The 25,757-nt window shown below is 32.8% G+C and overlaps 1 long non-coding RNA gene across 1 annotated transcript in view; it reads left to right on the forward strand.

Moving 5' to 3' along the window:
- The window catches only part of LOC134807686 (uncharacterized), a 353,765-nt gene that overhangs the window by 238,001 nt on the left and 90,007 nt on the right, over nucleotides 1–25,757 (forward strand). Inside the window, exon 3 of the long non-coding RNA XR_010148766.1 lies at nucleotides 19,842–19,986. This is a non-coding gene — a long non-coding RNA (uncharacterized LOC134807686). The remainder of the gene's footprint in view (nucleotides 1–19,841; nucleotides 19,987–25,757) is intronic.

A 25,757-nucleotide genomic window follows, 5' to 3' on the forward strand; every position in this document is an offset into this window, starting at 1 on the left:
TAAGTAAAAGCAAGTCAAAGGGCTGTGTTTTAATATTTTGGAAGTGGATAGAACAGTTCAAAAGTGAGTAGGTTGGGGTTTCAAATTTTTAAAATATTTCACCTACTTTCAAACCTAGCAACAGAAAGAGGAGATGGGAACAAGATAGAATTGTCATAAAGAATCCTAAGGAGGAAATGACGACTAGGTGAGGACACAGACTTTAAACTATTCTTAATATTCTTTCTGGTCACCAGTCAACTCGGTTTTTCTATCAGTATTCTGATCATTGCCCCTGGGGCTAAATAATCTGGAGGATATCCTATAATTCTGCCATTTCTCAACCACCATCATTAGAGTTGTTTAGAAAATACACCAGAACTCTGACTGAATGCATCACCTGTTTCTCTTTCATAAATATCACTAAAGTTTGATCAGATTCCTGACCTACAGATAAACAAACAAATGAAAACAATATGAACACAAATGAACTCAAACAACAATGAAAACAGTAACAATAACAAAACAAAACTATAAAGTTGGAGGTAGGGGAAGGAATGATGGAAAAAAACTCAGACAACATTTTTTTAATAGTCATTTGCTTGATTTCTGGAAAAGTATGAAGAATAAAATACATTAACAAATGTTGACATATAATCTCAACTGTGCAGTAACATAAAAGAAGGAAAAATTGTCAGCTCAACCCAACAGCTCTCCTGGACTCGAGCTCCTGCTGTAACTTTTATAAATCCTATTAAAGGGCAAAAAGGCTTAATGGTAAAAACATTACTATAAATTCAGAAACATCTTTCTGATGAAAGTAACTTAATATTCATTATAGACAAAATTGGGAAATATAAAATACCAAAGTGTATGAAGTGGGAATGACAATAAAATGTAATACTACCATACAGAGATAAGCACTGCTAATATTTAATTTTATGTCCTTCCAGTGTCTCTAATTCTATTCATATTCTATTTACTAATTGAGTGCTGAACATGTACCATAGACAATTATACATTCTCTGCATGTATAAACTCATTAATTCTGTTCCAGAAACTTTTGAAATATAAATAATTTTTCTCATTTTCATAAATAAACTAAGACAAAATATTTAGAGAATGGCAGAACTTTTTTAGACAGCTGTGGTACACATCCAATATTAAAAGTAGAGATAAAAATTTAAAATAAAACAGTAGTAAAAGAGTAAAAAAAATAGAAAACAACCTAGTCTACATTAGCAGTTCTGACTTATGCTCCTGTTTAATCAAACTTGGTATATGGCCCCTAAGTTTAATTCAACCACCAATTTTTCTGTCATCCTACCAACTCCTTCTTCTCCTCCTCCTCTTCCTCCTCCTCCTCCTTCTTCTTCTTCCTTTTCTTCTTCTTCTTCCTCTTCCTCTTCTTTTTCTTTTTTAATCTGTAGAGTTTTCACCATGTAGCGCAGGCTGGTCTGAAACTCCTGGGCTCAAGGGATCCGTACACCTTAGCCGCCCAAAGTGCTGGGATTACAGGCGTGAGTCACCATGCCCGACCAGTATTCTACTTTTCATCAGTACTATTCTCCATGGAATTCCTTAGCACCATGAGTGCTGTGATTTTGCCTTGTATTTGCTCTTTCTTTGTCTCTCTTGCCCTGCCCTCCTCATGCATTCTTCAGCAACCTCTTCCACCAGCATGCACATACATAAATACAGAAACATGCATATGCACACATTCATTCCCTTATAAATTTACACCTTCGCCTGAAGTCTCTATTCATCCTTGCTGGCTATATTTTGCACTTGAAAGGAGGTAGCTCTTCTCTCTCTCTCTGTGTTTGTGTGTGTGTGTGAAATAAATTATATACATACAAGTATCGTATAATTCTTTGTAATTATTTTCATGTAATTGCTTCCAAATCTATTTTGTGATCTTCTTTGGGGCAAAGATATAATTTTGGCACATCAGTGATACTCCATTTATAATTTATAAATAAACAGCTTTTTTGATCATTTGCTTTTGTTTTCTCAATACAGTAAATACAGGCCAACAATGAAAAATTATCAGTAGTTCAGGAATTATATCAATGTTCTCTTCAAAAGAGAAATGTTAAGGAAAACAACAAATAAAAGTTTCATTAATTAGTAATTATTGGGAGGCTCATATTTTTTGCCCAGATGTCTAGGCTATGAAAAGGCCTTTGTATGTAATTCCTTTTTTTTTTTTTTTTTTTTTTTTTTGAGACAGAGTCTCACTCTGTTAACCACACTGGAGTACAGTGGCACAATCTCAGCTCACTGCAACCTCAGCCTCCAGGATTCAAGTGATTCTCTTGCCTCAGCCTCCCGAGTAGCTGGGATTACAGGTGTCCCCCACAATGCCTGACTAATTTTTGTATTTTTGGTAGAGACAGGATTTGTCCATGTTGGCCAGGCCAGTCTCGCTCTCCTGACCTCAAGTGATCCGCCTGCCTCAGCCTCCCAATGTGCTGGGATTACAGGTGTGAGCCACTGCACCCAGCTGGCCCTACTCAATTTTTATAATACTGGTCAATTTCCTATTCTTTTTATTGTAATATCCTGCTATTATTAGTTATATAATGGATTTTTGCCATGTTATTAGTATATATATGTGTGTGTAAATGCATATAATCCCTTTCAAACTAGTGTACTCAAACTAATTGTAAAGGGAAATTTTCTCTTTTTTTAACTTTCAATCCATTGTGAAGCTGGCTAGAATTTTTCAATCAAATTGTAAGTCCTTTGAAGTCACTCAGATACTTGGATTTATTAACATATTATTAATATAAAACAAGTAATGCCTACTATAGGCCAATGGATGTGGTCATGTGCAACCAAGAAAATGCAGAATAATACAGTAGATACCACTTCATGTGATTCAGACAAGGCTTAAAGACTTTTTAAAACCAGACTGGTTTACAGAACTAATAAATTTTGGGTTTAAACTCCAGTGACTTTTTACTTTTTATATAAAATAATATTAAATTTAAATTTACTTTATCTCTGTTTATTTTCCTTTCCCAAGTTGGCTGATGTCACAATGCATTTTCTTTTTAATAACAGCTTAGATTAAGTAAATCTTTGTTGGTTTTTACAGAAAATTCATATTGCTATTAATAATGTTTTTGATATTATGGAAAAATATTTGAGGTTGTAAAAAGTTAATATGTCAGTGCTTGAGGTGTAGACAAATATATTTGCAACTTACATAAGAGGTATAAAAATCATCTTGTAAGGCAAAGATGTTATTTTTGAATTGTTCCTAAGAAACGTTTGCTTAGTTCATTTATTAAAATGATCCCTCAAGTTATTAATGATATTTAATATGAATAAATAAGATTTTATGTCATTGTATTTGCTTAGAGTATCATTAAGATTTTTTTTAATCTACAGTAGTGGAAATTTAGTGAGCACTTTGTTATTGTTAGATTTTGTTTTGAGTCTGGTTGTAAATCAGTAATTGAATTGTGCAGAGTTTAACAGTTTAAACAGTCATTAAAAGTAAATGAAACATTGGAAAAACATTAAGAGATTCTACTACATTTTAAAATATGAAATATATATAAATACATATATAAAATGTATATACAAATATAATATGTATATAAGTATATAAAATATTTGTATATATTTAAATATGAAATATGTATATATAATCCTTTTAGAAAAAAAGTATGTTGAGTAGCCTTAAGATATTTAAGAAATTGAAGGGGCAGTTAACTATAATAGACTTATTTAAATAAAAGCAATTTTTAATTTGATATTATTTTTTAAAATACAAAATTGCAAATAAATTGAAATTGATGTTAGTAAAATTGAAAATTTAACCTAAAACTCAAACCTCTTGCCAGTGTCCCTTGCAAAGGGACGATTACAAAGGTGTTTGTTGCAAGGTTTTGCTTTGCTTTTGTTTTCTTTTCTTAACTCTAAAACTAGAAAACAATCTAAATATCTATCAATGATAATTTTCAAACAAAAGAGTATCATGTAGGGATTTAAAAGAATGAAGTAGATCTTTATATATCAATGTGGATAGATATGCAAAACAAGTTTGGTGAAGAGAAGATGCAGATTAATTCAAACAGAATAATGCAATTTGTAACAAAAATCAAAACACATTATGCAATCTTATACATTGCTTATGAAACGCATATCTAGTCATCCACATATAAGTTGTATATTGAAGAGATATGCATATAATTTTTTCATAGTATTTTCCAAATCCAAAGTCAATTTCTTAAAACATTTCTACCAAATAAAGTTGAGTTTGGGTTTGGATTTGGGTTCTGTTGTGGAGTAAAAAACATTTTGTTGAAATTCATACACAAAATAATTGAAATCTAAAAATAATACCAGGTCACAATGCGTAAATTACTGAAAGGGGAAAAATGACTTTAGGGGTAACTCATCTTCAAGAAAGAGTCTGTAGTCAGATTGCTCACTGTGAACCTTTTCACACTTTGGATGCACTTCATAATCCAAAACAAGATGTCACCAGAAATGCTAATATTTGCCTTGGGCAATATGCTTGAGCAAGAGAAAATCTGATCCCCGTGCTGAACTTGTGAAACACTGGAAAAACATATTTTGTATTATAACAAATAAACTAGACACACTATAAAAATTCCAATATTTGTGAAATGGTCCTTCAGGACAGAATCTCATTCTTTATGTTCCTGAGACAAGAAGCTTGGCTCTCATGAAGCATAAGCAATCTGCCTCTCAAACCGTGAGAGGATAGAGCTTATTTAAGATCTGCCAACAGCATATTGCTTGGACTATATTAGTTTTTGCCCTTCAGGGATGAGTGTTTCAACTCAAAGTAATATTTATTCCAAATACTACACTAAATATCTTTGCAGCCTTCAAATTGATTTTGAGAGGAATCCCTGTCTTAGACCCATCAGAATAACTTTTAGGTTAAAGGGAGCCTTGGGAATCAGGACAGACCAAGGTACTCCATGAAACAACATGACTTCAGAGGAAAACGGTTCAAATAACGAATTGACTGCAATAAGGACAGTGAAAGAATTGCCTAAGACTCACAAGAGAAAACTGAGCCTGTGATAATGAAACTACTTTGTCTGCTACTATAAAATTGTTCAGTGCAATCCTCAGATCTCACTGCCCTTATTGCCCATAACAGGGTCAAAGAATGCCTGCTATAAAGAGTAAGTAATTTCTCAATTATGTTTTTATCAAACTTTGACACATATATGAAAGAACCTATAGAAAATATGAACACAGATTTTTTCAGTGAAGACACTTTAAGCCTTTACAAAATCTATGTGATTGGACTTTTTCAATTAAAATATAATAACTGCATGTTTGGGTCATGCTCTTAATTAGAACTCTAGCTACTTAAATCCCAGCTGAGCTGCTTTTGTTTCCAAATTGAGCTTTGAATAAAAAGATGTATTTGACTTCATTAGAGTAATCTCTAGACAGGAACACTACTCCAACTCTTCTAATAAATAAATTAGTAATAACAATAACATTTGAAAAAAATTATAATGGGTGTCCATCTTGCTATTTTGTAGGTGTACAAGTTTGTAAGAAAAGAACAAACGTATTAATTTTAAAATAAATTTCTATTTTTTTCCAAAAGGATAGTTTTATTAATGGCCTAATATAAGTAAAGTGCTTTCCATACAAAAAGCAGTAAGTTTCAAAATGTCATTGTTGAGAAAGAAGAGAATTGCTAACTTTCTAAAGATACATTAATGATGGCAGACAATCAGGGTCTTATTTACTTTGCTGAGAAAATGTTAATTGGAGAAAGATGCTCTAATGATCAAAACCAATAATGAATTTAACAATATGTGCACTGATTTCCTTCTCAGCCATTGGAACACTCATTATATGGAACCCCAGTAGTTTCTCCAGTTACTTTACCTGACTGGATTTCCAAGACTTTCAGTCTGTTGAACTCACAACTTTATTGAACTTGTATTGCAGTCTTTAAATTTCTGTTAACAGTTTGTTTTGCCATTTCTTTTATCCAAATTAAGAATAGGACATGACTCATCCATCGTCAACTTTTATTTGAAACTCTCTTTTTTTAAAAATAAGACTTTGAATCTCATGCTCTATTTTACTGCTCTAAGTGTAATGCTTGTAGAAAAAAGCTTCCTATTTTAATGGCGTGTTTGTTTAATTTTCCTTTCAGGAATTTATATCAACAAGCACTTTGCTCAGGAATTTCTGAATTCCCTCCATTTGGTGGCATTTTTATTTTTTCTGAAGCAACGATGAATTATTGGTATTATCAAATGTAGTTTTAATATACATTTCTCCATCTTTAAGATTTCTCTTCCAAAATATCCAAGGCTTTTAAAAATTCAATCACATTATTTTTCACCTCTGACTTCCAGGTTCATTTTTTTATTTAAACATAAAATGTTTCATGTTCATGTTCTTATTTAAATCTATTTGTGTATATATATGTGTGTGTACATGTACACACACACATATACATTATACACATACACACTCACTAATGAAGAAATTATTTATATAGCTATAGAATATCATAAGATTACTCTTTTTGTGAGAATCAGTAAGACTCAGAAAGATACTTTCTTGTTCATTTGTCTTAAATACATTCTAGTATCCTGATTGGAACACATTGACTAAGTATTGTGTATTTATTTGCTTTTAGTAGAAGTTATTTGTTTAAAAATAACCTGGATACCACTTTAATTCTCATTTTAATTGTATTGTTCTTCAAATCCCATCCCAATTCTGGATTATGACAAACTATAATAATCCAAAATTAAGAGAATTCTTGTTAAGCAAAGAAAATAGGCCTTCAATCGCCTCATTTGGAGGAAAAAACTGTTTGTTGTTTTAGTTTTGTTAATAAATGATCAAAAGAGTACTTTCTGAAACTAATGCTGTGTATTTTATTCCCTTCATAATGGACTATGTGATTTAGTTGACATACAAAAAGTTAAACATACAATTTAGATTTTCTTACACCACAGTAAAAATCAGTCCTGCTGCTCTCTTATCCCTGTAGAGGCCACTATTCAACATAAATTTAACATGTTTTAAATTTCAATTTGAGTAGGATGTCAAGTGAGTTGCTTTCTTATATGCCATAAAATGCACATTTAATTTACGTGTAGACAAAAATGATGGTATTTCTGAAACGTAGTAAATATGTGATGTCTTTGTGTGGACTTAAAGTATGAGAGGTGTTCCGACTATGTATGATTTTTAATATCATTCATTTTCTTTTGACTATGTATGCAGTCATAATCAGCATTTCAATTACTGTCCTGGTGATAACATCATGCAAGTCTGTTCATTTTATCTTGTAAACTATGAGTACAACCAATTGTGACATTTGGGTGAGCTTAACTGATTTTCACTTTGATCTTCTATTTTCAAACCCAGTGAAATATTAAGGAAAAGCACCAAGCACAGAGCTAAAATAATTTTGCCTAAAGATTTTGCCTCAGTCCAGTCAGAGTTCTAGAACAGTTCCACATTACCCCCTGTTTGAGGAAGAAAGAAGGAGAGAAAGAATATATGTCATTCGTTATTTGAAAAACATTGTCTTAAATAGATGGAATATCAAACACATATTTTAAAAGGCCAGGAATGTATCATAGCTAATAGCAACTCCATTTTTTTCTTATTTTATGTGTAGTTTGCATTCAAATATCAATGAAGCATTCCTGAAAAATGTACGGGACAATAACTTTTAGGCAATCATATCAGTGTGGCTTTTATAATAATGAGGAAATCAGAGTAATTCAATCAAAGCATCTTGTTATTTTTTCATGGCAATTAGAGATACATCATATATTTTGAATTTCTCTGCCTAGCACAATACCTGGGAAATGGATGCGTTCTACAAATGTTAGTTTCTATGAGTCAATAAATTCTCTGCCATAGAAGAATATATTAAAAGCAGATTTCTTTTAAATGCACTCTCATTGTGGAAGTGTTGGAGGTCTCTGAGCACAAATCTCCTCTTTAGAACACACACTGCTCCTTTACTATAAGTGGCTCTGCATTAATGACACATTTATTTTTCTTTTTGGTTAGGATACATAACCAGGATTACTAATAAATCTTTCATTAGCTTACCCTCATTCCAGTTTTGGCATGTTTGCTCTTGCAGATCCCTGTACTGACAGTAATAACTCTAATTGTGGTGAATGATTCTGATATTTGTTTGTCACTTGTTTTGTCATTTGTTTTTCATATGTTTTGTTCACTTTTTACAAAGCACATTCATGTGTAATTTTGAAAATCATTTTTAGGTATACACAGCAAATGTTAACATTCACATTGTAAAATAATTCAAACTTAAATAACATTACAATTCCACTCGGCTGCTTCCACAATTCAAGATACTTCTAAAAGGATAATCCTTTTATCAATTTTGAGTGAATATTTGTATGCATTTACATACATAGTGAACATCTATAAAGGTAGTTTTCATTATATATTGCTTATTTTTTAAAGTCCTATTATTGATTATCTAAACAGTGTTAGCTTATAGCTATATTTTGGCTTTTCGGGTTCATGAATGCTCATATATATGTATGCATATATATGTATATTTACTTATATATTTATAACAATTATTCTGCCTTGGAGATACCGAATTCATATTCTCTTAAACAGATGTATAATACTCTTTGGTACACATTAACAGTTGTCCTTTTCAGTCTCTCAATTGGATAATCTCACCCTTCTTTGGTAGCCACAGGAAGCAAGAGAGTGTCTTGAAGACAAGAAGATTCTGCCATGATCAGCCACAGCTATGCTAGGTTAATTTGAAAGCTATGCTAGGGAGTGAATTTCCTGGCCTCCTAGACTAAATAAAATTTCTCACATCAGGAAATAGAATTGGTGGAAAAAAAATTCTGCTAATACTTTCTTTATTCTGACTGGCAAATAGATCAGTGGGAGAAATGACAGGACTCCCATGTTTTAATTTTTTGAAATATAGCCTTGGAATTATTTGTTTAAAAGAAACTCCAAATCCTTTATACTTAGTTTCCTCCATTTAACCTAACTAGGATTTCAGTCAAAATCCCTTGCAATGATTTGAAAAATCTTCAGTGTGGCCTTATAGTGTTACCTGATTCAAGCACCAACTAGTTTTGTAAATTTGCTATTTTGTATTACATAATATGGAAAGCAGTTGTTTCCTCCACTTTGTGTTTGATAGCTGCATAGCCTGTCATTCGTGATAAAAGTACTACTAATTATTTGCCTTCCATGGGTATGAAAACAATATTCTTCTTCTATCCAAATTATATATAGAACTAGGTGTTTATATACAAACATATCAGTGGGTAATACACTGACCCATTTTTTCATTGCTCTTGGATTTTCTGCCACAGCTTTGTTAAGGCATATCTGACATACAATAAACTGCACATATGTAAAGAGTTATAACTTGGTAAGTTTTGATGAAGGAATATACCTGTGAAAACCTTGCCACAATCAAGATAGTGAACATGTGAAAAGTGAGCACAAATGCCCGGGCAAGGTATACAATTTGCAGTAACCAGTGCATAGCAAAAATGTGGGATCCCTGCGGGGTGCAGGGAAGTCAATCTCCTCTTTCTACGGGTTCATAGTCCCTTAGTCCCATCTCCGTGGTCCGGACACCTCCAAGGAATGCGACCTCTATCCTGCAACATGCTCTATTCCTGGATCTGGATAGCTAAGAGATCCCCTATGGTTTGCCTATCAAATGTGCTGAGGTGGTGCCAACCAAAAGCAGAGTGGTCTTCTCTTTACCCTTCCCTACGACGCCTCTGGGCCACACCGGCCCTCCCTCTCCCCTCTCTGCCCACGCACGCAGGCTCCCACAGGGGCAGAGGGATGCAGCTGCACTGCATACACCTCCCCGCCCGAGCAACCTGGTCTCCACTCCTGATTAAAGGTGGCAATGGTCCTGGGGTAGAGTCCCAAGGTGCCAGAGTTCGTGAGAGGGCAGCCAAGAACCTGTCCTAGTAGCAGTAGAGGGTGGTATCAGGAGGCCCCGTGTGAGCCAAGGCTCCAAACTCCTACCACATGTTCAGTTGTCACACATGTTCCGTTTTGTGATTCCATTTATAAAACAAAAACTCAAAGATAAAATAAGAATTTCAAGAGGGTTACAGCATCGCATTAAACCCCAAGCACAGGGCAGGTCTGAGCATGGGTTCTGTGCATCCATAATGGTTGTCGTTCCATGAGGCCAACTCTGCATTTCCCTTTGTAATCCCTTCTTATCGCTTGTCGGCCTTTTGGCTAAGATCAAGTGTAATCCCTTCTTCCTCCCTTCTCCCAGCAATTGCCTGTTTCTCTATCGACAGTGAATTGCATTTTCTAGAATTTCATATGCATTGATTTTATAGGACATATTCTTTTAGGTCTGGCTTCTTCCACTCAGCATAATTATTTTGAGTTTCTTCCATGATGTTGTACTTATCGTTTATTCTTTATTACTGCTGAGCAGTGTTCTATTGGATTTATATACCTGACCTGTTGATGAGCATTCATTGTTTGTTTTCCAACTTATCAGCTATTACTAGAAAAGCTGCAATGACTATGGGTATGCAAGTCTTTTTAACAACATATATATATATATATATATATATATATATATATAATTTTTTTTCTTTTAAGGATACCTAGAAGAATGACTGGATCATATGTGATAAATTTGCCAAAATTTTTTAAAAATTGCCAAACTGAATTTCTTTTTTTTTTAAATTTTCTTTTTTTTATTATTATACTTTAAGTTTTAGGGTACATGTGCACAATGTGCAGGTTAGTTACATATGTATACATGTGCCATGCTGGTGCGCTGCACCCACTAACTCCTCATCTAGCATTAGATATATCTCCCAAATTGAATTTCAATGTGATTGTATCATTTTATATTCCTACCAGGAGTGTATAAGAATTCTAGTTCCTACATTTCCTCCATGGTGATTTAATATGGCCAAACTTTTAAATCTTAACCATTATAATAAATGGGTAGGCATATATTATTTTTTAAATTTGCATTTCCCTAAACACTAATGATGTTCAGCTTGTTTACAAATCTGTGCTATTGATATATTCATCTTGTGTCTGTTTTATTTTCTCATCCTCATATTTATTAGGTAGATTGTTTTATTATTGCATTTTGAGAATTCATTATACATTATGGACACAATTCCATTTTCTCCACTCTATGGTTTGTGTTTTCCTTCTTTTAAGAGTGTATTATGGAGAGCAGACATTTTACATTTTGATGAAATTTAATTAATCTTTTTTCTTCTTTTATAAATTGTGTTTTTGATGTTCAAACTAAGCTACTTTTTTAAACCAATAGCTGTAAAGATTTTCTTTTAGAATTTTTACTGGCTTAGGCTTTACATTTAAGTAAATTACTGATTCATTTTTAGTTAATTATTATATAATATGTGAGATAGGAATCAATAGTGTATTATTTATACGTATCTCCAACTTTCCTAATACCATTTATTAAAAATATCCTTTCTCCTCTGAATTCTCTTTGCATTTTGATGTAAAATCAGTTTACATATACATGATTTGGTCTATTTCTGGCCTCTCTATTAGGTTCTATTGATTTGCTAGTGTATTTTTATGACACTACCACATTATCTTGATTGTTGTAGTCTTATATCATACGGTGTTAGTCTTCCAATGTTCTTCTTTTTCAGTGTTTTAACCATTGTATGTCTTTTGCATTTCCATGTGAATTTTAGAATCAGCTTGTCAATTATATTTTAAAAAGCTGGTAAAAATTATATTAGATTTTGTTGAAGCTATATATCAATTTGAGATATATATCTGTATATCAAGATATCAATTCTACATCTTAACAATGCGAAGACTTTAAACACATGAACAAGGTTTTTTTTTTTAATGTTTCATTTCTCTCAGGACTCTTTATGGTTTTCAGTGTGTATCTTTGGTTGTATTGGATTCGTGGATCTTTTGTTGGATCAATCCCTTTGAAGGTGTATTTTATAGTATTTTAAATTGTATAGGTGTTTTTGTTTGAATTTCTGATTGTTAGTATACAAAAACTCAGTAGATTGTACTGTATTTATTTTAGAACCTGCAATATCTAAACTGTTTATTTTAGAAGCTGCTTCTGTTTATTTACTTTGATTTGTTTTTTGTAATCTCCACAGAATTTTTTTGAAAAAAAGAATAAATTCATATGAGAATTAAATTTTAGTTTTTCATCTCTAAACTGGATGCCTATTATTATTATTATTATTGGCTAATTGCATGATTAGAACTTCCAGTTCAATACTGAATAGAAGTGGTGAGACCTCACATCTCCATTGTTGTCCTGATATGTGGAAGAAAGTATTCAGTGTTTCACCATTAAATATAATATTTTTTGTCAGGATTTCATAGATGCCCTTGATCAGTTTGAGATATTTTCTGTTTCTACTTTGCTTAAAGTTTCTATCAGAAATGAAATTTGTATTTTTCCAAATGCTTTCTATGTGTCTATAAGAGATGATCAATAGTTTCTTCTTTGATCTGTTAATGGAGTGAATTACATTGATTGATGCTTATATATTAAAACAGTCTTAAATTGGTGACTTAACTGTCCATGGTCATTTTTCATTATCCTTTTAACATATTGTTGTATATGATTTGCTAATATTTTGTTTAGAATTCTTATATCTGTATTGACAAAGAATACGTATCTGTACTTTTCTTTTTATACTTTTGCTTTATTTTGCTACCTATTTTCTAGCCTCAAAGAATAAGCTGAAAATTAATTCCTCCTCTTCATTTTTGGGAAAAGTTAATAAATAATTAATATTTTTAATGTACTATAAAATTCCCTGTGACTGTATCTAAGTTTAGAGGTTACTTTGTTACAATATTTTATATCACCAGTTTAGGTTTTTTAATTGTAAGTAGCTATTTAGGTTATCTACTTTTTGAATGAGCTTTGGTAGTATGCATCTTTCAGGATATTTGTCCACTTCTCATAAATTGCTGAGATTATTGACAATGAGTTGTTCATAATGTTACCATGTCTGTCTTTTAATATACATACATAATCTGTGGTGGTGTCACCTCTCTTCTTCCTGCTATTAGTAAGGTGTGATCTTCTCTCTTTTTTCTTAATCTGTTAGATTAGAAATGTATCATTTTTATTGATCTTTTCAAAGGGATGCCTTTTGTTTCATTGGTTTTCTTTATTGTTTTATGCATTCTAATCATTGATTTGCACCCACATTATTATTATTTATTTTATTTATTTAGAACTTTATTTTCTCTTAGTTTTCTAATTTTATTAGGGAATTTGATGATGTTATTAATTTGAGACCTTTCCTTTTCTAATGTAGGTGTTTCGTACTATACATTTACCCAATGTTCCTTTTTTAATTTTTGTATTTTTTGTAAAGACAGGATTTCACCATGTTGCCCAGGCTGGTCTCCAATTCCTGGGCTCAAGTAATCCGCTTGCCTTGGCCTCCCAAAGTGCTGGGATGATAGGCCACCTCCCTGACCTCAATGCTTCTTGAATGGCTTTATGCAAATTTTGAAATGATGTGTCTTTGCAATCAGGGTAAAATACTCTCCAATTTGATTCTTTTTTTAAGGTATAAATTTTTTTAGAAGTCTATTAGTTATGTTTCAAGCATTTGAACATTTTTTTCTGGTATTGATCACTACTTAAATTCCATACTGGTCTGAGAACATACTTTGTATGAGCTGAATTATTTTGAATGTATTTAGACTTGTCTTGTTGTCCAGAGTAAGCCTATCTTATTAAATGTTTCATGTGCACTTAAAAAGAATGTTTATTCTGATGTTGTTGGATAGAGCATTCTGTAAATGTCATCTCTGATTATAACTCTGAAATTTCTATTTTTCCTAACTTCTATAAGTATTTTTTAAGGTATTTTTAAACTTTGTTATAAAGTGCATAAATGTTTATGATTGTTATACTGTCTTGATAAGTAAACTCCTTTATCATTATAAAATGCCTTTCCTTATTCCTGGTAATATGCTTTACTCGGAAAACGACCTTATCTGATAGCAATAGACACACTCCAAGTTACCTTTTATTAGTGCTACTTGACATATCTTTCTGCATAATTTAATTTTAACATCTGTGAGTCTTTATGTTTGAAACATATTTAAGTAGCAGGTAGCTGTTTATTGTTTGTTATTTAATTGACAATCTCTGCTTTTTAATTGTATCATTTGTACCAGTTACATTTACTATGATTATTGATATGCTCAGAATTAATCTATAATCATGATATTTGTTTTTTATTTTTCTTTACTTCTCCTTTACCTTCTTATTTTGCATTCCTTTAGATTAATTGAATAATTATAATAGAACTTTATCTTCTTTATTGGCCTATTAGTGATAACTATTTTTTGTTACAGTAGTGACTAGTCTAAAATTTATAACAACTACTTTGAAATTTTCCTAGTCCTCTCTCAGAAGTGATACCACTTCGCATATAGCACAATAACCATACAAGTATATACTTCCTTTTTCCCCTCTTGCCCTTTATATATAATTGGTATACATTTTATTTATCATCTGTTACTTCATATGTCACATTACATTTTTATCATTTTTATTTAAACAGTTATCTTCCAGAGATATTTAAGTAACAAGAAAAACACTCTCCTGTATTTTGCCTTATAGACACTAATTCCAGCATTTTTTCGTTCCTTCATGTTGATTCATATTTCTCCCTGCTATCATTTTCCTTTATGAAGGACTTCCTTAAACATTTGTTGGGTCTTGTGGAGATAAATTACTTTGAGTTTTGGAAAAAGTTTAGTTTGTCTCCAATTTGGAAAGATATTTGCTTTGGGCATAAAATTTTGGGTTGATATTTGTCTATTTATTTTAAATTTAGGGTATATGTGCAGGTTTGCTATTTAAGTAAATTGTGTGTCATAGGGGTTTTGTGTACAGATTATTTCATCACAGAGGTAATAAGCATAGTATCTGATAGGTAGTTTTCGATCTTCAGTCTCCACCCACTTTTCACTTTCAAGTAGGCTCCAGTGTCTGTTGTTCCTTTCTTTGTGTTCATATATACTCAGTGTTCAGCTCCCACTTACTCGTGAGAACACGCAGCATTTGGTTTGCTTTTCTTGTGTTTGTTTGCTTAGGATAATGGCCTCCAGCTCCAACCATGCTGCAGCAAAGATGATATTTAGTTTTCAAAAATATTTTAGAAATCTTATTCCGTTATCTTTTTGCTTGCATTCTTGCTTCTGAGAGCAAGGAAACCAGTGCAAGTCCTAAAACCTCAAAAGTAAGGAAGCCAACAGTGCAGCCTTCAGTCTGCATTGGTGTAAGTGCAAGACCACTGGTGTAAGACCAAGAGTCAAAAAGCTGAAGAACTTGGAATCTGATGTTTGAGGGCAGGAAGCATCCAGCACAAGAGAAAGATGAAGGCCAGAAGACTCAGCAAGTCTACTCTTTCCACCCTCTTCTGCCTTCTTTATTCTAGCCATGCTGGCAACTGATTAGATGGTACCCACCCAGATTGAGGGTGGGTCTGCCTCTCCCAGTCCACTAACTCAACTGTTAATCTCCTTTTGCAACACCCTCACAGACACACTCAGGAACAATAGTTTGCGTCCTTCAATCCAATAAAATCGACAGTCAATCATCACAGCATAATTGTAAAAATTTTTAACAAGATGCTAGCAAACCAAATTCAGCAGTGCATTAAGAGTCATTTACATGATTAAATGGGATTTATCACAGGAATGTAAGGATGCTTACACATACACAAGCTGGTAAATGTGATGCACCACATTTACAGAATGGAGGAACAAAAATCATATGATCATCTCAATAAATACACACATGCACAAAGAATTTGATAAAATTCAACATTCTTTCATCATGAAAACTCTCAGCAAATTACTTATAGAATAAACGTACCTCAACATATTAAAGGCCATATAGTACAAACCTACAAGTAACATCATACTCAATGGTGAAAAAAGTTAAAAGCTTTTCCTCTAAGATCAGGAACAACACAAGGATTCCCACTTCTATTCAACATAGTAATAGAAGTACTTGTCAGAGTGATTAGGTTAAAAAAGAAATAAAGGCATTCAGGCTAGGCATGGTGGCTCACGCCTGTAATCCCAGCACTTTGGGAGGCCAAGGTAGTAGATCACCTGAGGTCAGGAGTTGGAGACCAGCCTAGCCGATACAGTGAAACCCTGTCTCTACTAAAAATACAAAAATTAGCCAGGTGTGGTGGCATGCACCTGTAATCTCATCTATGCAGGAGGGTGAAGCAGGAGAATCACTTGAACCCGGGAGGAGGAGGTTACAGTGAGCTGAGGTCATGCCTCTGCACTCCAGCCAGGGTGACAGAGTGAGACTCCGTCTCAAAAACAGAAAACAAAACAAAACAAAACAAAAAGAGGGATTAAGGCATTCAAATCAGAAAGGAAGAAGTTAAATGTGTGTGGGTGGGGGCAGGGATGGTGGTATATTTCTGACATTAAAAAGAAGGAAGTCCATTTGCAACAATATGGATGAAACTGAGGACCTTTTACTAAGTGAAATAAGTCAGACAAAGAAAGAGAAATACTGTATGATCTCACTTATGTTATATGTGAACTCTAAAAAAAATTAAACTCATAGATACAGAAAGCAGAATGGTAGTTGCCAACAAATGTCTTTTCTCCATATATGTGTTAAACTCCAGCTTAACTTCAGGCTTGAGAGCCAACCCTATTCTATGTGATTGCAAATAAGAAAATACACTGAATTGTTAAAATGAACCTTCCCCAAATGCACTATTATAGAGTTATTTCGATTTTGTGCCTGACCTAAATGGGTTATTAAACAAATATTCATAAGTCAAAATGGGTGAATATTATCGTTAGGAAAGATTCTGGCACCATAACATGTTCAATATAAATAAGTGCAATGTTGAATTCACATATAACATAAGTGAGATATCTAGAAATATTAAACATTTGAAAGATATATTGCACAGCCTCCTGACTTGTTAAATTATGATCCCACAGAACAGAATATGATGACCTCCACAGGACAATTGATGCACTGATGTCTACTTAACACAAATATATTTATAAAGAGTAAATAATGTGATAACCAGTAATACCATTTTATTAATTTGTTATTACACAGAGTAGAAATATTGTACTGCTTTTTTTCAATTTTTAATCTACCTGTTAACATGTCTGAAAATCAGATATGTCTGAAAATCAATGGCAGGTCGTGAATTAATTGGTAATATTTTCCTTAAAAATATAAAGAATAGAAGCTTATCTTAAAATGATGAATTCTGTTATTTTAAAAAATATTTATTTGCAAAATTTATTCAGTTTCCAAAGAATTGTAAAATACACACACAAATTTTCAGAAAATGAAGTTTATGCAATAGCCGTATAGTGATTTGCATCCACTGTTACAACACATGCTCAGACTGTGGTCTAATCCACATAAATTTTTATTTGGAAACACACACATTTTATTCAGTAAAGAGCAATAACTTTATGGCAGGCAATCTCTAGTATCTCTGCTGCAGAGTATGTATTTTATATTACATTTATACTCACATAAATACAGTCTACCATGGACGATAAGCATATAATTCATTTTCTATACCAGGACACTAAGAATAAAAAAGTCTTTATAAACATTAAGGTGGCTTAATACATGTGATATGAACAAGTTATATCACAGGCAAACTAAGATGTATGGTCACTCTCTAGGGTTTTAATTTAGAAATAGAAAATTATTTATCCAGAGGACATAGCATACATCCCCCAAATTAGGCAATTTCATCATTGTGTGAATATTATAGAGTGTGCTTAAACAAAGCTAGATGGAAAATTCTACTATGCACCTAGGCTATATAGTATAGCCTATTGCTCCTAAGCTACAAACCTGTTTAGCATGTTACTGAACTGAATATTGTAGACAATTGTAACACTATGGTGAGTGTTTGTACATCTAAACAAGTCTAAACATGGAAAAGGTACACTAAAAATATGATATACAAGATTAAAAATGCTACACTTGTATAGGGTACTTAGCATGAATGAAGCTTACGGGACTAAAGCTCTGAGTGAGTGGTGAGTGAATGTGAGGACCTGGGATATTACTGTACACTAACTACTGTAGGCTTTACAAACACTGTAAAGCCTTCACTGAAGTTATTTTATAATTTTCTTTCTTTAATAATAAATTAACCTTAGCTTACTGTAACTTTTTTAGGTTTATAAATTTTAAAGTTTTAAAACTTTTGACTCTTTTACAATAACACCTTAAAAAGCACGGTTCTATGGCTATAGAAAAATATTTTCTTTTTTGTATTCCTTTTCTATATACTTTTCATCAAGTAATCATTAGGCAACAGATATTTTTCAGCTCCATTGTAATTTTGTGAAACCACCATAGTATATGTGGTCAATTCTTGACCAAATTATGGTTGTATGTTACGTGACTGTATCTGAAAAAGCAACTGACAAGCTATATAGACTTGATATTTGTTAGATATTTTTCTTGCAAAAGAGCAAAATTAGACTACCACTTCAGTAAATCAATTTGTAGCACTTATTTCTAAAGATTTCTAATTTTTTATATGTTTACCCTTTGTCATTCTCAGACCAAGTACATGTTTTCACACAGCCATCTTTCTTTTCCTGGAATCTTTCAGAATTACAGTTATGATGTCCTTTTATATTCCCCAAGCTGATTTAATGTTGTGAAATCCTGTCAGAGATAAATTATGCATGCTAGGAGAGAAAAGATTAACATAAAATGTGGCAAATATAGAAAATATAAACTAATACAAACACATATATTCATAACAATATCAAATGAATCTTCATAATTAAGAAAAGTATAGACAGGTACAAAAAATATGACTTCATTTGTTTCTCTACCAAATAGAATCTATGTGTTTTTTTCTGTGACCCAAGATACCAAATTTTGCATTTAAATTTCACATTTTAATTTACAACTTTTATTCTGGTTATCACAGTGGAATACTGTTATTGTTGACATGAATGTTCTTTACAGTAAACTGTGAGCTTCTGTAAAGGAGCTATGTCTTATTCATGCCCGGCCTAGCAGAATGATAGATATTTTAGCCTAAAGAAGTCAATCAGATAAGTTCAGTGATTCAAACTTATATTGCAGGCACAGATGGGAGTGTCTAAATTAATAGTAAATGAAGAAAAAATGTTTAAAATGTTATCTTTAAAAATATTTTCGTGTATGGAGAAAAATTCTGATTCATAATTACATATATGATCTGAAATTTAGGACAAATTAAATATTAATAAATGATTATTAATCAAATTTTGTTTCTAAAAGTATTATTTGGTGGTGTGATATAGTATATCTTGCTTCATCTTTGGCTTCCATAATGTGTTCTCAAAATTGGTATTTAGGAAAAATATTCAGGAGTGTTACCATTCTTCAATGATCCTAGGTCTTTTGATCTTCAAGACATCCTCTTTTGAAGTATTAAACATTGTTTGAAAATTAACTTGACCGTTATCCATTTTAATTATCAAAAAATCTCCTTTGTCAAGTTCTTGTAGATTATTTGAGCAGTTCTCCAGCAATTTCATCAACTTCATAAAATCTTGCATCTTTTCAAGATCTGTAATTTTCACTGGATCTTATTTTCTATTATATTTGCACTATAATGTCAATGTTCTATGCACCTGAGATTCAGTATAAGACTGACTTATCCATGTGCAATGAATTCTTTTGTTTTCTTTTTTTGGGACAAGGGAGTAACTAGGTCTATAGCCTGAACTATGGGTGTGTGTCACCAACCCTAGCCAATTTTTTTTTTTTTTTTCAGTTTTTATAGAGACCGGGTCTTGCTATGTTTCCCAAGCTGTTCTTGATCTCCTGGCTTCAAGTGATCCTTGACCTCCCAAAGTACTGGGAGGATAGACATGAGCCACTGTGCCTGACCCAAGTGGAATAAACTCTAATGTTAAGTGGTGAGTACCTAGTTGGCGGCTGATCTTTAGCAGTTAATTTATTAGTAAATATTTACCTAATAAAATAATTTTTCTTCTTAAAATATCTTGGAGTTCTAGAAACTTGGTTAATGCATGGTTAGATAATGAGAATGACTCTGTATTTGGGAGTTCTTGCTTTTATTTAATAGCAGCAAAATTAATTTTTTGTGTGTATGGCTCAGAATATTTTCCTAAGCAATGTAGCACACTTTGTGCTGTGTGTTTATGTATGCATATATATTTAGTAATATCATGTGTATATACTTAGGTCCTGTCCAATTGCCAAAATCTGTTAAATAGCTAACCAGGCTCTTAAATGTCACCTTTATAAAATGGTAATGTATATATCCTGTGAAATATGATCCTTAGGTAGAATTCTAGCTTTAATGAATTCCAACATTAATCCCATATGACTCATCTGTCAGGAAGTGTAAAAAATCAAAACTGCTCCTTTTGTTGCCTTTCACTCACTATGAAAACAGAGCAAAGAACAGTCCCTTTGGCACATTCATCAAAACTGTGATCAGGCTGATTAAAATGCAGATATACTGGAGCTTGTCTTTTATCTGTATTCCAACAGTGATATCTGATTTATTTGAATCTCATTAACACTCTATTTCCATGCCTTCTTTACTATTGTTTGCTGCTGTTACCAGCATCTAATTAAACAAGCACAACTGGGAATTTTGCACACACATTTACCCTATATGTTTCTCTGATATTATTTGAAACCTGTCTTCCTCCCAGTAATGTACTCCTCAGGCGTAGGATGAGGGCAGAATGGTAATTTGGTGTTGTTCTGCACCATATTACATTTGTGTGAGGAATCACAGGATCTTATAAATTTTTAAATTGAACAATACCCTCAATTTGGAATTTGCTTTCATTTCTTTTAAAGAACTTGCCACTTGGTATAAAGGCTTTTGATATCTTAATGGCAAAGCCTGCATTTCACAGAATATTTATTTATTATTGGTCTGATTTCTGAGGTGATAAAATGGTGTATTTCATTTTTATTGCACACGTTTTCACTATTCTGTTTTCTGTATAGTTTTTCCCATTCTAGTAATTCAGACTCTGGGAAAATCAGATTTTCTAGGTGTCATCTTTTAAAGCCCCATTTGCTTTACATTGCTTGAAGTTTCTCAGTTACTCTACTACATCGTGTTTTCTAGACATTTCTCTTTTACTCTTTCTGAAAATAGTCAATTATTTCCCTCACCCTTGCATACAAAAAGATGGAAAGTAGCAAAGAAAAATAGAAATGAATAAAAGAATATGAGATTATTTAAAATCACAGTCAACTTCATTCCATGTTAATTTTTATCCTAAAGAATTTCAAATGCAAATCTTTGAAAATTAACGTAATGTCCTCTGTATTAGCTTCATGCTGTATAGTACTTGACACAGTGCCATGAACAGCAGGGAATATATTGTTTATTTTTGTGATTGTATCCTACTACCCATCTTAAGAAAAATAATTAAATTCAGGCTTCACAATTGTGAAAGCAATTCAAATATATACATGTTTCAATTACCGTGATGGTGTAAATCCAGATTACACCATCTGATGCTTCTAGAGGGAACAATATGAACAAAAGGAGAACATTTACATTACATATATTTTGAAAGGTTAAAAAGGGGCAATGTAATTACTATGCTTCCTAACAGAAAGTTAACTATATATAACACACACCAACTGTTAGTAGCCATTACCCTACTTTATGTTATCTGAGTGAACTTCGATATTTAAATAATTCTCCTCACATATTTTACTTAGAGATGTCATGTGTATCTATATCTGATATTGGCCACTTACAAAAACTTTAATTAATCATATTCTGAAGATGAAAACCTAACATCTGGTGGTGAGAGTGTAGAGAATGGATATTCTAATATATTATTTGTGGGGCCAACATTTTGGGGGAAAGATTTTAGGATGAATTATGCTTGCTGTATTCAGAATAACCATACTTCTATGAATCTAGCTAGAGAAATAGTAGCTTGAGTACATAAATACATATTAATCTATATACACACCTGTGAACAACTTATTAAAACATATATTGTAATAGAAAAATACTGATGGCAATCTAAATAACCATGATAAATGACTATTCCACTATTTGCAGAGGAATAGAATCAAATACTAAGCAGCATTTCCAGAAAAAATAGAGGTAGAACTATATGTGCTGAACATGGAATCTGTCCATAATATTTTTGTGAATGAAAAAAAGTTATTTAAATATTATGGCTTACATGATTTTATTATGGAAAATTGCATGGGCAAGTATATGTATTTATAAAATAAAATGTACTTCTGTGAGCCGGGCAAGGCTACCTGTGGGATGAGTGTAGAATGAGAATCTTGAGCAACAAAGATAGGAATTTTCTTTTCCTAATTTGTGTAAATTAGGAAAAATTGTATAATTAAGAAGAAAAATGGAAGATTTTAGATAATTTACAGCCCTTCCAAAAAGATTATTTTGTTCTAACTTACAATTAATAATACTTTCCAATGAGGCTTTCTTGGGGACAGTTAGTGGTACAAAACTTTCAGCCTTGCATGTGAATGTCATTGTTATTGGTGGTCATTGACAAGGCAAACACATCTTAGTCTCTTCCCTTGGAATTCTGATTCAACTGAGAATAAAGCTTGCTTCAATACAATGTATTATTATTATCTCTTTCCTTTCTATAACAGTCAGTAAAATCTAGGCTATGAAGAAAACATTTTTTCCTGAGGTCATTCAAGGAATATTTTTTCCATACTGTTGGGCTGCTCTTTCCAAGGTAATTGTGTCTTCTGTATAGTCAGAACTGGGTGACTGCATATCCGCATGAAGGAGAGAAAGCCCAAAGAGACATTTCCTATAGATAGAAGAGGCCCTCTAGTGAGTGCATATTTTGTTTCTACTCTCATTTACTTAGTGATAACTTGGTCACATGGCCACACCTAGACAAAAGAAGTGTGTATGTGTGTGTGTCTGTAGGTGTCTGTGTGTGTGTGTTCGTATCCTGGCCCATATACTGCCCATAGACAATCATTTAATGTGTTTTACGTGTATGCTTATATTTGAAGGTATTAAAAATGTGCATTATTTGTGTCAAAATGTCTTTTAATGTGTTAGAGTGAAGAACAGTGCATTTGAATTAAGTGCCAGCTGCCCCAGCATGAAAAAGTACATGTCTTCTGTCCCTTAGAAAAATGATATTATAAATATTAATAAATAATGAATTTTCTTCCACCTTTGTGGGCCATATCAAATGAAATTTTACAGAATACACCAATGTTCTATCTCATACTCTAATATGTTTAGTTTCTTCAAAGTTTGGATAATGTTGTCGAATTAATTAGAACCTTCAATCAAAATATCAGTTATACAAATCTTCTCACAAGAGCCAAAATAGTGACTCTCAGCCAGACATGCTTTGCATTATGTTACTATAATATATCATACAATTATAAAATTACTCATGTCTTGGAAGAAGAAAAATAAAATTAAGGCTCTGGTCACTTTCTTTTAATTTTGAAAAGCACCATCCCAGGCTTATGAATATGTATATATTTTCAGATTTTTTTAACTTATATATCTGTGCCAGGAAGTGATACAGTCTAAAGTTTATGGATACTAATATTTCTTCAACAAAACAAGCATTATTTTCTACAAGATTAATGTAATTCTTTTTTATTTCTGCCTAGTATTTTAGCATTTCACTTTCTTTTTTTTTTTTTTTTTTTTTTTTGAGACGGAGTCTCGCTCTGTCGCCCAGGCTGGAGTGCAGTGGCGCGATCTCCGCTCACTGCAAGCTCCGCCTCCCGGGTTCACGCCATTCTCCTGCCTCAGCCTCCCGAGTAGCTGGGACTACAGGCGCCCGCCATCACGCCCGGCTAATTTTTTTGTATTTTTAGTAGAGACGGGGTTTCACCGTGTTAGCCAGGATGGTCTCGATCTCCTGACCTCGTGATCCGCCCGCCTCGGCCTCCCAACGTTTCACTTTCTTTAATGTCATGTATGTAATTACTTTTAACAAGGGCTATCTAATTTAGGTCATTTCCCAGTGATGCATCAGTGAGCATAAATTGCTATTCAATTGTGTCAGCTTTCATCTCTGAGTCAATGACCCACAGAACTACCATATTACAAATGTAAAACGATTCTGTTAACACACAGTGATTTTCTAGTTTCCTTAATCATTAAAAAGAGAGAGAGAGAGCATTTAATGTATTTCCTTCGTTCTACTCAGCTAACCCATCAAACTAAGCTGTCTATTTCAGGGCCAAATTTCTTGTCACTCTCTACAATGTCTACTGTGCATTCACGTCTCAATTATTTATCACTAAGCTTCTATCCTGATACATATCCCAAACTACTCTTTCAAAGATCACTCTTTAGTTAACAAACACTTTGACCCTTTTTCATTCTCAATCTTAGGATACAGTCATTTTTTAAGATAATGTAGGTAGGTGGTTACATCGCATTCATACAGCCTGAGATTCAAACTCTAGCTTTGTTAATTTCTGAATAGTTGCCCTTAGGAAACTCTGAGACTTATTACTTTGTGCAACTAATGCTTCTATTTTAAAGAGATGTTCTGAACTCTAAATGAGATAAGGTACTTAAAGTACTTAGTAAAGGGTCTAGTGCATATTAATGACAGCTATTAATACTAGACATGACATCTCTTTTTAATATTTCTGAATCCTCATTTTCTGTGAAATATATGACACCAGTTCTCACTCCACCTCCCAGATTACTCCTTTTTAGTCTCTTTGGTCATCATTCCTTCCTCCCATTTCTTATTTTTGCATATTTCTCAAAGATTTTTTTTGTTCACTGGCACTCCTGGTTCATCTTATCCTCTTTCTGGGAACAAAAACTTACTTCTCAATTCTACTAATTTAAATTCTGAGATATAATTCTCTAGACATATGTATTCTCTTAACGTCACCTCTAAAATGTCATATTATCTTCAAGATATTTCTAAATATCTTTCTGGTAACTCAACCTCAGTATATTCCATTTGAATTCACTCTTGCTTCCTAAACCTCTTCTAACTATCCTCAGATTTCAGTGTTACTTTTATACTCACAGTCATTCAAACTTTTGGATCTGTTACACCATCCTCCCACAGGTAATCATTTGCCTAACAGCAGGAATATTGCATTTAGTCCAACCCCATGTACATCCTTCTGTTTCCACTCTGCCTTGCTAACGCTGAGGCCCTTAATAACTTTCAGCTTCTTATACATCTTTTTGCATTGATGGCAGATCAAACTTCTCAACTCACGGCACAAAGATTCAGGGGTTTCCCAATCATTAATTAATGCATAAGTTCAGCCATGGTTCAGTCTTACCTATCTTATCATCAGTAACTGGCTTTCAATATTGATAACTGTGGGAGGCAGAGGCAAGAGGATTGTTTGAGCCCAGAAGTTCAAGACCAGCTGGGGCACCATGGCAAGACTCCATTCCTACAAAAGACATAAATAAATAAATAAATAAATAAATAAATAAATAAATAAAATAAATTAGCTGGGCCTGGTGAAATGCACCCATAGGGCCAGCTACTCAGGAGGCTGAGGTGGGAGGATTGCTTGAGCCCAGGGGTTTGAGACTGCAATAAGCTATGGTCGTGCCACTGCACTCTAGCTTATGCAATAGAACTAGACCTCGTCTCAAAAAATATATATATTGATAACTGGAAATAGGTTAAATGAAAAAACATAAAATTATTTCAGATGAAAA

Source organism: Pan troglodytes, chromosome 11 (assembly GCF_028858775.2).
Source record: "Pan troglodytes isolate AG18354 chromosome 11, NHGRI_mPanTro3-v2.0_pri, whole genome shotgun sequence".
NCBI classification, from domain to species: Eukaryota; Metazoa; Chordata; class Mammalia; order Primates; family Hominidae; genus Pan; species Pan troglodytes.